The sequence below is a fragment of the Rhinopithecus roxellana genome, chromosome 5 (genome assembly GCF_007565055.1).
Source record: "Rhinopithecus roxellana isolate Shanxi Qingling chromosome 5, ASM756505v1, whole genome shotgun sequence".
Classification (NCBI taxonomy): domain Eukaryota; kingdom Metazoa; phylum Chordata; class Mammalia; order Primates; family Cercopithecidae; genus Rhinopithecus; species Rhinopithecus roxellana.
In genome coordinates this window covers 16,550,155-16,564,588 of record NC_044553.1, presented here as the reverse complement: position 1 = coordinate 16,564,588, position 14,434 = coordinate 16,550,155, and positions in this window count along the sequence as shown.

Genomic DNA, 14,434 nt, shown 5'->3' with positions numbered 1-14,434 from the left:
AATTATTAGAATTAAAGAGTTCTAAAAAGGCTATAGCTACAAAAAAAATACTAATTGTGTTTCTATTCTGAAGCACAGTTAGAAAATTTAATTCTTAAAAATGATACTACTACAAAGGACACAAACTCATCCTTTTTTATGGCTGCATAGTATTCCATGGTGTATATGTGCCACATTTTCTTAATCCAGTCTGTCACTGATGGACATTTGGGTTGATTCCAAGTCTTTGCTATCGTGAATAGTGCCGCAATGAACATACGTGTGCATGTGTCTTTATAGCAGCATGATTTATAATCCTTTGGGTATATACCCAGTAATGGGATGGCTGGGTCATATGGTACTTCTAGTCCTAGATCCTTGAGGAATCGCCATACTGTTTTCCATAATGGTTGAACTAGTTTACAATCCCACCAACAGTGTAAAAGTATTCCTATTTCTCCACATCCTCTCCAGCACCTGTTGTTTCCTGCTGGAAACCATCATTCTCAGCAAACTATCGCAAGAACAGAAAACCAAACACTGCATGTTCTCACTCATAGGTGGGAACTGAACAATGAGATCACTTGGACTCGGGAAGGGGAACATCACACACTGGGGCCTATTATGGGGAGGGGGGAGGGGGGAGGGATTGCATTGAGAGTTATACCTGATGTAAATGATGAGTTGATGGGTGCTGAGAAGTTGATGGGTGCAGCACACCAACATGGCACAAGTATACATATGTAACAAACCTGCACGTTATGCACATGTACCCTAGAACTTAAAGTATAATAATAATTTTTAAAAATGATACTACTTACAATAGTAGCAAAAACTATAAAGTGGCTAGGAATAAATCTAATAAAAGCCAAAACAAACTTTCTGGAGAAAGTATACAATTATATCAAAAGACTAAACCAGAAAGAAATAGAAATCCTGAACATATCAATAAAAAGTAGTAAAATTGAATCAGTAATAAAAAGCCTCCCAAGCACAACTAAAAATCCCAGGACTAGATGAATTCACAGCTGAATTCTACGTAATGTACAAAGAATGACTGGTACCACTCCTACTGAAACTGCTCCAAAATATCAAGGAGAAAACCTTCCCTAATTCTTTCTACGGAGTCAGTATCTCCTTGATACTAAAGCCAGGTAAGGACACAAACAAAAAAGAAAACTACAGACCAATATCTCTGATGAACATAGATGCAAAAATCCTCAGCAAAATACTAGCAAACCAAATTCAACAGTACATCAAAAACATGATACATCATGATCAAGTGAGTTCTACTGCAGAGATGCAAGGATGGTTCAGCATATGTAAATCAATAAATGTGATTCATCACATAGAACTTAAAAACAAAAACCCTATGATCATCTCAACAAATGCGGAAAATAATTTCATAAAATTCAGCCTCCCTTCATGATAAAAACCCTCAACACACTAGACATAGAAGAAACATACCTCAAAATAATAAAGGACATTTTTACCAAACCACAGCCAACATCATACTGAATGGGGAAAAGCTGAAAGCAATTCACCTAAGAACTTAAATAAGACAAGGATGCCAACTTCCACCACTTTTATTTAACATAGTATTAGACATCATAGCCAGAGCAACCAGGCAAAAGAACGAAATAAAAGGCATCTGTGTTAGGTTGTTCTTACATTGCTATAAATAAATACCTGAGACTAGGTAATTTATAAACAAAAGAGGTTTACTTGGCTCAGAGTTCTGCAGAGTGTCCCAGCATGGCTCCAGCATCTGCTTCTGGTGAAAGCCTCAGAAACTTTACAATCAGGGCAGAATGTAAAGCAGAAGCAGACACGTCATTGGTGAGAGTGAGAGTAAGAAAGAAAGAGAAGTGTCACACTCTTTTAAACAACCAGATTTCATGAGAACTCATTATCTCAATGAAAGCACCAAGTTATTCATGAAAGATCTGCCCTCATGACCCAAACACATCCCACCAGGCCCTACCTACAACATTGGCAATTAAATTTCAATATGAGACGTGATTGGGACAAATATCAAAGCTGTATCTTTCCACCCCTGGCCCCTTAAATCTAATATCCTTCTCACATTCAAAATACAATCATCTGCTCCCAATAGTGCCCGAAAGTCTTAACTCACTCCAGTATCAAACCCAAAGTTCTAAATCTCACCTGAGACTCATCTCCTTCCACCTATGACCCTATAAAATCAAAGCAGGTTATTTAATCCCAAGATACAATGGTAGTACAGGCATTGGGTAAACATTACCATTCCAAAAGGGAGAAATTGGCCAAAAGAAAGGGGTAATAGGTCCCACACAAGTCTGAAACCCAGCAGAGGAGTCATCAAATCTTAAAGCTCCAAAATAATCTCCTTTGATCCCAAGTCCCATATCCAGGGCATACATATGCAAAAGTTTGGCTCCCAAGGTCTTGGGTAGCTCTGCCCCTGTGGCTTTGCAAGGTACAGCCCTCACGGCTGCTCCCACAGGTTGCCGTTGAGTGTCTGTGGCTTTTCCAGAAGCAGGGTGCAAGCTGCTGATGGATCTATCATTTTGGTATCTGGACGGCAGTGCCCTGGTGGGGACTCTGTGTAGGGGTTCCAACCCTACATTTACCCTCCTCACTACCCTAGTAGAGGTTCTCCATGAGGGCTCCACCTCTGCAGCAGGCTTCTGCCTAGGCACCCAGACTTTCTCATATATCCTCTGAAATCTAGGGGGAAGCTGCCAAGTCTCCTTCACTCTTGCAATCCATACGCCCACAGACTTAACACCACATGGAAGCCACCAAGGCTTATGGCAGCTTGCTCTCTCCAGAGCAGCAGCATGAGCAGTATTTAAGGTCCTTTGAGCCAAGGCTGGAGCCAGAGCAGCCAGGAAGCAGGGAGCAGTGTCACAAAGCTGCACAGGGCAGCGTACTCTGGGACTGGACCACAAAACAATTCTTTCTTCCTAGGCCTCTGGACCTGTGTAGGAGAGGCTGCTTCAGAGATTTCTGAAATGCCTTCAAGGCCTTTTTTCCCCATTGTTTTGGATATTAGCACTTGACTCCCTTTTGTTCATGCTGATCTCTCTAGCAAGGGCTTGCTCCACAACCTGCTTGGATTCTTTCTCTGCCATATGGCCAAGCTGCAAATTTTTCAAACTTTTACACTCTGCTTCCCCTTTACATATAAGTTCCAACTTTAAGTAATTTTGCTCCTACATCTGATCATAGGCTGTTAAAAGCAGCCAGGCCACATATTGAACAATTGTTGCTTAGAAATTCCATTCACTGCATACCCTAAGTTATCACTCTTAATTTCAAACTTCCACAGATCCCTATGACATGAACATAATACAGCCAAGTTCTTTGCTGGGGTGTAACATGGGTGACCTTTACTCCAGTTCCCAATAAATTCTTTATTTCCATCTGAGACTGATATGGTTTGGCTGTCTTCACCCAAATCTCATCTTGAATTGTAGTTCCCATAATCCCTACATATTGTGGGAGGGACCACGTGGAGATAATTAAATCACGGAGGTGGTTTTCCCCATTCTGTTCTCGTGATAGTAAGTTTTACAAGATCTGATGGTTTTAATAGGGGCTTCCCCCTTTGCTGGATTCTCATTCTCCTTCCTGCTGCCATGTGAAGAAAGACATGTTTGCTTCCCCTTCTGCCATAATTATAAGTTTCCTGAGGCCTCCCTCACCATACAGAACTGTGAGTCAATTAAACCCCCTTCCTTTATAAATTATCCAATCTCAGATATGTCTTTATTAGCAGCATGAGAACAGACTAATACAGTAAATTTGTACCTGAGAGAGTGGGACACTGCTGTAAAGATACCCAAAAGTGTGGAAGCAACTTTGGAACTGGGTAACAGGCAGAAGTTGGGACAGTTTGGAGGGTTCAGAAGAAGACAGGAAGATGTGGGAAGTTTGGATCTGCCCAGAGGCTTGTTGAATGGCTTTGATCAAAATGCTATAGTGATATGGAAAATGAAGTCCAGGCTGAAGTGGTCTCAGATGGAGATGAGGAACTTGTTGGGAACTGGAGCAAAAGTGACTCTTGCTATGTTTTAGCAAAGAGACTGGCAGCATTTTGCCCCTGCCCTAGAGATCTGTGGAACTTTGAAATTAAGAGAGATGATTTAGGGTATCTGATGGAAGACATTTCCAAGAAGCAAAGCATTCAAAAGGTAACTCAGGTGCTATTAAAAGCATTCAGTTTTATGTATTCACGAAGATATGGTTTGGAATTGGAACTTATGTTTAAAAGGGAAGCAGAGCATAAAAATTCAGAAAATTTGCAGCCTGATAATGCATAGAAAAGAAAAACCCAATTTCTGAGGAGAAATTCAAGCTGGCTACAGAAATTTGCGTAAGTAACGAGGAGCCAAATGTTAATCACCAAGGCAATGGGGAAAATGTCTCCAGGGCATGTAAGAGGTCTTCATTGCAGGCCCTCCCATCACAGGCTCAGAGGACTAGAAGAAAAAAATGGTTTTGTGGGCCAGGCCCAGGACCTTGACACTATGTGCAAGTCTAGGGACTTGGTGCCCTGCTTCTTGGCCATGGCTACAAGGGGCTAATGTGGAGCTCAGGTGAGTGCTTCAGAGGGTGCAAGCCCCACACCTTGGTGGCATACATGTGGTGTTGGGTCTGTGGGTACACAGAAGTCAAGAATAGAAGTTTGGGAACTTTCAGAAGATGTGTGGAAATGCCTGGACATCCAGGCAGAAGTTTGCTGCAGGGGTGGAGTCCTCAGGGACAACCTCTGCTAGGGCAGTGCAGAAGGGAAATGTGGGGCCAGAGACCCCACACAGAGGCCCCCCTGGGGCACTGCCTAATGAAGCTGTGTGAAGAGGGCCACAGACCTCCAGACCCTAGAATGGTAGATACACCGACAGCTTGCACACTCAATGCCAGCCGATGAAAGCAGCCAGAAGGGGGGATTTACCCTGCAAAACTACAGGGGCAGACCTTCCCCAGGCTGTGGGAGCCCACTTCTTGCATTACCGTGACCTGAATGTGAGACATGAAGTCAAAGGAGATTATTTTGGAACTTTAAGTTTTAACAACTGCCTTATTGGATTTCAGACTTGCATGGGGCCTGTAACCCCTTTGTTTTGGCCAATTTCTCCCACTTGGAATGGGAGTATTTACTCAATACCTGTACCCACATTGTATCTAGAAAGTAACTAACTTGCTTTTGATTTTACAGGCTCATAGGCAAAAGGGACTTGCCTTGTCTCAGATGAGACTTTGGACTCGGACTTTTGAGTTAAATCTGGAATGGGTTAAGACTTTGGGGGACTATTGGAAGGGCATGATTGTGTTTTGAAATGTGAAGACATGAGATTTAGGAGGGGCCATGGGTGGAACGATACAGTTTGACTATGTCCTCACCCAACTCTCATCTTGACGTTTAGTTCCCACGTGTCATAGGAGGAACCTGGAGATAAATGAATCATGGGGGCAGTTTCTCCCATCCTGTTCTCATAATAGTGAGTGAGTTCTCACAAGTTCTCATGGTTATATAAGGAGCTTCCCCCTTTGCTGAATTCTCATTCTCCTTCCTGCCACCATGTGAAGAAGGATGTGTTTGTTTCCCCTTCCACCATGATTGTAAGTTTCTGAGGCCTCCCCAGCCATGCTGAACTGTGAGTCAATTAAACCTCTTTTTTTTTTTTTTTTTTTTTTTTTTTTTTTTTTACAAATTACCCAGTCTTGATTACCAGTATTTTGGTCACAACCTTTGAACTAGTCTCTGAGAAGTTCCAAACTTTCCCTTATCGTCCTGTCTTCTGAGCCCTCTAAACTCTTCCAACCTCTGCCCATTATCCAGTTGCTACCACATTTTCAGGTATCTTTATAGCAATGTCCCACTCCTGATACCAGTTTTCTGTTAGGCCATTCTTGCATTGCTATAAAGAAATACCTGAAACTGGGTAATTTATAAAGAAAAGAGGTATAATTGACTCAGAGTTCTGAAGGCTGTACCAGCATGGCTCCAGCATCTACTTCTGGTGAAGCCTTCAGAAACCTTAGAATCATGGCAGAAAGTGAAGCGGGAGCAGTCACATCACATGGCAAGAGCAGGAACACAGAATGGTGGGGAGGTGCCACACACTTTCAAAAAGTCAGATTTCACAAAAGCTCACTATCTCAAGGACAGCACCAAGCCATTCAGAAGGGATCCACCCCCATCACAAAAGTGCCTCCCACCAGGCCCCACCTCTAACATTGAGGATGACATTTCAATATGAGACCTGGAAGGAACAAACATCCAAACTATATCAGCATCCAAATTGGAAAACAAGAAGTCAAACTATTGGGTTGGTGCAAAAGTAATTGTGGTTTTTGCCATTTGCCACAATTACTTTTGCACCAACCCAATATCTCTGTCCACTGATGATATAATCTTATACCTACAAAACTCCAAATACTTTTATTTAAAAACTCTTAGATTTGATAAATTAATACAGCAAAGTTTCAGGATTCAAAATCAATATACAAAAATCAGTACCATTCGTATACACCAATAACAATCAAGCTGAGAATCAAACTAAAAAAGCAATCCCATTTACAATAGCTACAAAGAAATAAAATATCTGCATCCTGGCTAACACGGTGAAACCCCGTGTCTGCTAAAAATACAAAAAATTAGCCAGGCGTGGTGGCGGGTGCCTGTAGTCCCAGCTACTTGGGAGGCTGAGACAGGAGAATGGCGTGAACCCGGGAGGTGGAACTTGCAGTGAGCCGAGATCATGCCACTGCTCTCCAGCCTGGACTATGAGTAAGACTCCATCTCAAAAAATAAATAAATAAATAAAGTATCTGGGGGTACATATAACCAAGGAGGCGAAAGATCTTTACTACAAAACACTGATGAAAGAAACTGTAGATGACACAAACAAATGGGAAAATATCCCATGCTCAGGGAGCAGAAGAATGAATAACATCAGAATGAGCACATTGCCCAAAACAATGTACAGATTCAATGCAATTCCTATCAAATTACCAATGTCATTTTCACAGAACCAGAAAAAACAATCCTAAAATTCATATAGAACCAAAAAAAAAAAAAAAAAGAGCTTGAATAGCCAAAGCAACCCTAAGCAAAGAGAACAAAGCAGGAGGCATTGCATTACCTGACCTCAAATCATATTATACAGCTATAGTAACCAAAACAGCATGGTACTAGTAGGAAAATAGACACATAGATCAATGACATAGAAAAGAGAACCCAGAAATAAAGCCACATATCTACAGCCAACTGATCTTTGACAAAGTTGACAAAAATATACATGGGAAAAAAAGGACACCCTTTTTAATAAATAGTACTGGCAAAATTGGATTGCCGTATACAGAAGAATGAAACTGGATCTCTATCTCTCACTATATACAAAAATCAACTCAGGATGAATTGAAGACTTAAATGTAAGATCTGAAACTCTAAAAATGCTAGAAGAAAATCCAGGGAAAACTATTCTGGACATTGGCCTAAAGAATTCATAACCAAGACCTCAAAAGCACGAGCAACAAAAATAAAAATAGACACATGGGACTTAATTAAACTAAAAAGCTCCTGCACAACAAAAGAAATAATCAACAGAGTGAACAGACAACCTGCAGAATGGGGGAAAATATTTGTAAACTATGATCCAACAGGGGACCAATATCCAGAATTTACAAGAAACTCAAACAATTCAGTAACAACAGAAATCAAAAATACAACTAAAAACTGGGCAAGGGAAATGAATGGACATTTTTCAGAAAAGACAGACAAATGGCCAACAAGCATAAGAAAAAATGCCCAACTTCACAAATTACGGGAGAAATGCAAATTAAAACCATAATGGGATATCATCTTATATCAGTCAGAATGGCTATTACTAAAAAATAAATAAATAACACGCTGGAGAAGATACAGAGAAAAGGCAACTCCTACATACTGTTGGTGGGAATGGAAATTAGTACAACCTCTATCGAAAACAGTATGGAGATTTCTCAAAGAACTAAAAATAGACCTACCATTCAACACAGCAATCCCACTACTGGGTATCTACCCAAAGGAACAGAAATCATGATATCAAAAAGACACCTGCGCTCATGTCTCTCATAGCACTATTTACAATAGCAAAGACATGTAATCAACCTAAATATCTACCAATGGATGACCAGATAAAGAAAATGTGGGGTGTGTGTTTGTGTACATATCTATATATGTATCCAGATAGATAGACAGATAACGGAATACTGTTTGGCCATAAAAAAGAATGAAATCATATCTTTTGCAGCAACACAGATGGAACTGGAGACCATTATCCTAAATAAAACAACTCAGAAAGTAAAATACAGCACGTTCTCACTTATATGTGGGAGTTAAATAATGTGTACCCACAAGGATACAGAGTGTGGAATAATACTCACTGGAGACTTGGAAGGGTGGGAAGGTAGGAGGGGGGTGAAGAATGAGAAATTACTTAATGGGTACAATGTTCCCAATTGTGTGATGTTTACACTGAAAACCCAGGCTTCACTGCTAAGCAATACATCCATGTAACGAAACTGTACTTGTACTCCTCACATTTATACAAATGTTAAAAATAGGAAACAAAAGCAAACTGGGTGGAGAAAAAAATGCAGATCATTCCATTGTATTTAGGAAAATCAAAGAATTCAAATATATTTAACAACATCCAAATTCATTTTGACAATCAAAAATATGCAATGTTTTCATAGTTTGTTAGTTCTGCTAACAAAATACCTGACAGTGGATAATTTATTAAAAAAGAAAAAAAAAAAAAAAACACTTATTTCTGACAGTTCTGCAGGCTGAGAAGTCCAAGATGAAGGTGGCAGATTCAGTGTCTGGTGTTTTGCTGCATCCTCACTTGGCAGAAGGGCAAAAAGGTATGAATTTTAAAAGGACACTACTCTCGTCCCTGACAGCTCTGTCTTCATAACTTAATCACCTCCTGAAGGTCCCACCTCTTATCACATGGGTAATTAATGTATGAAATTTGGTGGATACATTTGGACCATAGCAAATGCCAATTAATCATTTTTAATTTTTAAAATAATTTGAAATAATTTCAAATGTATGGATATTTATCCTTCACCCAGATTCCTCAACTGTTAAACTCTTTACCTCATTTGCTTTATAACTTTTTTTGCTTTATATATTATGGCATTTTATTCATTTTTTTCTGAAACATGAAAGGGGCAGGCATGGTGTCCACCCCTAAATTTGCCATTGTGGTTTTCCCCAAGGCAAAATTTTCTCTACATAATCATGCTACCATTTAAGTCAAAAACCAATGTCAAAACATGGCTGCCCGAGCCACAGATGCCCTTTAAAGGTTCCCTCGTATGTGACAGTGTCTTGTTTTCCTTTCTGCTACAGGATCCCTGCCCTGGAACATGTGTTGCATTCGGAGGTCATACCATTTTCTTCTTCTCCAATCTCAAACTGTTCTTCATCATTCCTTGTACTTCTCACTCTCAATATCCTATAAATGAAATTGAATGATCCTCTACCGGGTCTTTCTGATGATTCTTCATGACCAGATTCAGTGACGTTCCCTTAGCAGGAAGAATACAGAAACGGTGCTGTGCCTTTAGTGTCTCCCACCAGGGATCACAGTTGCTATCGTTCCCACCCCAGTGATGTAACCATTAATGACCTGGTCTGGTTGGCATCTGCCATCCCTATGCAGCTTTAATTTACACTTTTTACTTTATATTGAATAGTATTTTGTGAGGAGATATTCTAAGGAACTGTCAGTAAGCTGTTCCTCATCACATTTCCACTACCAGCTTTTCTGTATAACTCCTGTCTGAACCATCTAACACTACGATGATTGCCTAATGGCAGCTCTAGACATGCTATAGTTGACATCTGCTCTAAGAAGGAGTATTCCCTTCTCCTCCATTTATCTATTTTTAAATTTATCTTCGTATCAAAAATACTCCTCATTTAGTATATTATCCAGTGGGCTCCATTTTGTTACAATCACTTATTTTCATGCTTATGTGCCAGATTTGGCCAGTGGGAGACTTCTAAAGCTCATATTTTTACACAAGAAATCCTAGGCTCAGCTTAGACAACTCCAGATGCCATGCTGATACTGGCAATTTCATCAAGGAATATGATTCCCTCTCATGGAACATGTTATGCAGACACCAAGAGTGTTCATACTTTATACCTTATGTGTTTCAAAATCCAATCTGATAATCACACCGCCAATGTTCCCTGCCTCTATCTCACATTCTCCTAATGCCTCCATGTCCTCAGATGCTAGCTGGCTGGCTAGCTGCCAACATGCCTCCATGTGACTATTTCCCCACTTCCTATTTGAATCCTTAGGTGCTGGCTAATACACCACTAACACACATCTTCTCTGTTCACCTTTTCCCTCACTGCACTGCCTTCTAGGGTGTTCTAACACTACTACTAAGGTAACCCAGCAACCAAGGCCAACTTCTGTGGCCAAAAGCAGATGGAAGGAAATCATAGGAAGAGAGAAAAGAAAGAGCAAGGGAAAGATACACATTTTCACTGGAAACAAAATTCTGGGCTGACCATTTTTTTCTTTCCTATTGTACCCTAAGATTGTACAACTCAAGGGGCAGAGCCGGGATTAAAAAAATTGACGGGTCTGATTGCAGTCAGTAAATGTAGAAATTAGAACGAAATTAGAATACCACTATTTGGCAACTACTACAGAAATAGTAAAATTATGTAGTCACAAAAAAAAGAGACAATGAAGACTGACTTACATAAAGAAAATGGTAAGAAGATTCAACATTATGAACGATGCCTATTCTTCCTAAACTGATCTATAAATTCAATGCAATTCCAAATAAAGTCCCCAGGAATTTTTCATGAAAAGTTACAATCTGATTTTAAAGTGTAAATGGGACACCTGTGAAGAACAACATAAAAAAACTTGTCTGATCAGATACTGACTTTTTTTTTTCTTTTTTTGAGACAGAGTTTCACTCTTTGTTGCCCAGGCTGGAGTGCAATGGTGTGATCTCTGCTCACTGCAACCTCCGTCTCCTGGGTTCAAGCAATTCTCCTGCCTCAGCCTCCTGAGTAGCTGGGATTACAGGCATGCACCGCCACACCAGGCTAATTTTGTACTTTTAGTAGAGACGGGGTTTCTCCATGTTGGTCAGGCTGCTCTCAAACTTCCGACCTCAGGTGATCCACCTACCTCGGCCTCCCAAAGATACTGACTTCTTATAAAATGATAAGGCAATATAGTACTTGCATAAAAATAAACAGAGCAGAACAGATCAGAATAGAGGCCCAGGCATGGTGGCTCATGCCTGTAATCCCAACACTGGGAGGCCGAGGCTGGAGGATCACTTGAGTTCAGGAGTTCCAGAGTAGCACAAGCAACATGGTGAGATCCTATCTCTACAAAAAATATATTTTAAAAAAATTAGCCAGGGATAGTGGCACATGCCTGTAGTCCCAACAACTTGGGAGGCTGAGGTGAGAGGATTGCTTGAGCCTGGGAGGTCGAGGCGCAGTGAGCTATGATTGCGCCACTGCACTCCAGCCTGGGTGACAGAGTGAGACTCTGTCTCAAAAAAAAAAAAAAAAAAAGAATAGAGAACTCAAGAAAGTTGGTTAAGACAGGCTGGGCTTTAAAGATCAGTGTGTGTGGGTAGGTGGAAGGATGGATGGATGGATGGATGGATGGATGGATGGATGGATGGATGGACAGACAGAAAGATAGGTAGGGAGAGAGAGAGAGAGAGAGAGACAGAAAGTTGGTTTAAGACAGACTGGGCCTTAAAGATCATTAGAGAAAGGATTGATTCTCTAATAAAAAGTGCTGGGCTATTTAATTACTCATCATGAAAAAAATTATATCCGTACATCATAACATAAAGTCATACTGTAAGAAAAGGACAAAATGATATAACTTCATAAAACAATAGAGGGAAAATGTCCTTATGACTTTAGGAGAGCTAAGAACCTCTTAAAACACAAAACGTATTACCATAAAAGATGAATAAATTCAATGACATTGAAATTAAGAACTTCTGTTCAGCGAAAGACCCAATAGAATGAAAAACAAGATAAAACTGTATACAGCACATAAAATGACAAAAGATTAGTACAGGGAATATATAAATCAATTTGACATCCAATACAGAAGTGTGCAAAGACACAAACAGGCATTATACCGAGAGAAAATATTAGTGGCTTGTAAATATACGAAAAGATGCTCAAGCTCATTAATAATCAGAGAAATGCAAATTAAGGCCACAAGGAAATAATACTCAAATCTCCTGTATTTGCAATACCTAAAACATAAGATAATACCAAGAACAGAAGAGGATGGGGAGCATTGGGGTGACTCCTCTATTGATAGTAGACACATAAACTAATATAAACACTTTGGAAATGCTTAGTTTCTCAAAAAAGCTGAACAGGTATATACTCTATGATCCAGCAATTCCATTCTATGTCAATATTCTTAAACAGTGGTTCTCAAATTTTAGTGTGCATCAGAATCACCTGGAGGGTTTGCTAAATACAGATTGCTGGGCTCTTCCCCCAGAGTTTTGAATTCAGTAAGTCTGGGTAGGGGGCTTGAGAATTTGCATTTCAAAGAAGTCCCAAGGGATGCTGATGCTGCTGTTCTGGGAACCACTCTTCAAGAACCATTGCTGTAGAAGAAACGTTTGCACTTACATATCAAGACATCTACAAGAATATTAATAATGTAGTGCTTTGATAGTAAAAAGTGAAAAACTGGAAACCCAAATATCCTTTAACAATAGGATGAATAAATTATGGTATAATCATACAATGAGATATTATATAGCTGTGAAGACAAATGAGATCACGGAGAGGTACACAAGGGCTTCTAAGTTATCAATGATGTTCTAGTTTTTAAGGCAGGTGGATATTTTACGGGTATTCTAGTTATTCCTGAAACCATATGTACAATCTTTGCATACTTACTTGTTTGTATGCACTGATTCTCTCTGGCTACCACTTACTGGCCATTTTTCTACTCTCTAGCCCTACACACAACATGTCAACTCATCTCAGAACTTGAGTAAAAGGGGAACAGTACTTGGGTCCCACATCTCTACTGCCTCAAATGCTTACACACACTACTATCCCCATCTTCCCTAGTTGCTTTCAGTCATTTCTCAAGATATTTTTATACCCCACAAGCTCCTAATCACTCTTCTATGACTGTAGGCCTCAAAATGACACCCAAAACTAAATTAACACTCCATATGTGGTATAACAGACAGTACTTGTAATAAAAACTGTCTCTTGCTACCATAGGTTTTTTTGGTGCAGTTCACGAACAGTGTTCTTGCAAACTATATCAGACTGGTTACTCATACTGACTTTAGCTTATCTATTAAAATTCTTAGTAATTTTCATACATGATGTTGAAGCTATATCTGAGAAAGTTAGCCTTTTTGAACCAAAAGAATGGACTGAAAATTTTCTTATTAGACTCAGTCTTTATGACTTCTTAGATAGATCAATCTATCGATAGATAGATAGATAGACAGATAGATAGATAGATAAACTTCTCTTATCAATGGGTTACTATCATCCATTCTCTGAGGAGGCCTCTGCATTCTTTAGAAATTTAGTGACTCATCAATGATATTCAAGGCACTGATAAAGAACTGAACAGTACTGGACCAAGAACAAAGATCTGAGTCATTTCACTAGAAGTCTTCTAAATTCATCTGTATACATTTATGTATTATAGCCATTCAGTTATTTATTGTTGTTGTTTGAGATGGAGTCTTGCTCTGTTGCCCAGGCTGGGGTGCAGTGGCATGATCTTGGCTCACTGCAACCTCCACCTCCCAGGTTCAAGCAATTCTCTGCCTCAGCCTCCCCAGTAGCTGTGATTACAGATGCCTGCCACCACGCCAGCTAATTTTTGTATTTTTAGCAGAGACAGAGTTTCACCATCTTGGCCAGGCTGGTCTTGAACTCCTGACCTCGTGATCCACCCACCTCAGACTCCCAAAGTGCTGGGATTACAGGCGTGAGCCACCGTACCCGGCCAATTCAATTGGCTATTAATCCTCACTCAAATTTCTCCATTTTACCACAAGGATATTATGATAAACTATTATAAAACATGTCACTAGACTCTAAAGAAACTGAATATCTATCTAACTCTCTCTGATCCTTCAGCCTAGTAACACTATTACAGTATTGTTCTGTCATCTTGGACCACAGTGAAGACCAACCCTAGGGAATGACAGAATGGGAAAATGGAAGAAAGCTGGTCTCTAGCAACTTTGTGGAGTTGCCATTCCTGCCCTGGGCTGTCTATTGTCAGAATTCTTTTAACTGGGAGAGAAATAAACTGCCTTGTATAAAGAAAAAAACGGGATTATTACTCCCATAAATTGAAGTGATCCTAAAGCCAAGAATACAAGCCTAGGGAGAATA